This window comes from Thermobia domestica, chromosome 15 (genome assembly GCF_964235325.1).
Source record: "Thermobia domestica chromosome 15, izTheDome1.hap1.1, whole genome shotgun sequence".
Taxonomy (NCBI): Eukaryota; Metazoa; Arthropoda; class Insecta; order Zygentoma; family Lepismatidae; genus Thermobia; species Thermobia domestica.
This window is the reverse complement of record NC_137468.1, coordinates 56829562-56830222: the sequence shown is the minus strand read 5'-3', so window position 1 is coordinate 56830222 and position 661 is coordinate 56829562.

The window sequence follows — 661 nt, the reverse complement described above, 5'->3', positions numbered from 1 at the left end:
GTCACTGGGAAGTGGGTGCTAATATGCCGATAATAAGTCCATTTTTATATACAGTAATTGACGAATAGTTTTGCACGTCAAAGTTTTTAAGTTGGCAACACAATTATTTTTGTTATCTTTTCCTATCTCTTGCTTTTTAAAATGAGCTGTCTACAAAAACGTTCACTCATTGCTTCGATGCAAGAACTTGTGTTTCTTGTGTTGGTTGCAGATAAGAGCCACATAACAGCTACTAATATGTCATGGGCCCAACCCAAACAAAAGGAAGTGCATTGAAGATGCCAGTCGTTTAAACTGAATTCGGAAAATATTGTTATGAGTTCCAGGATTCCTTTTGTGTCAAGGGGTCTAGAATACCCCTTAGTCGAGGGGATGTCCACGAGTTCTCCCGTGGGAAATTATTTAAAAAATATTGATATAAAAACTCAGTTTTGATCCTTTTCATGTATAATTCTCTATAATACAACATAGGGAGATATTTTATTTTTATTTTTCACAGAAAGTTGGGACGGGGGCAAAGCCTCTCCACGCCCCCCGTAACTACGAAGAAACTCTCTCGTGGTTTCGAGTCATGGTGTAAATAGACATGCAATCTTTTGTACAACATACCCTCATTGTCTTTCAACATTTACATGAACGGTATGTCGAATCAAAATGGTAA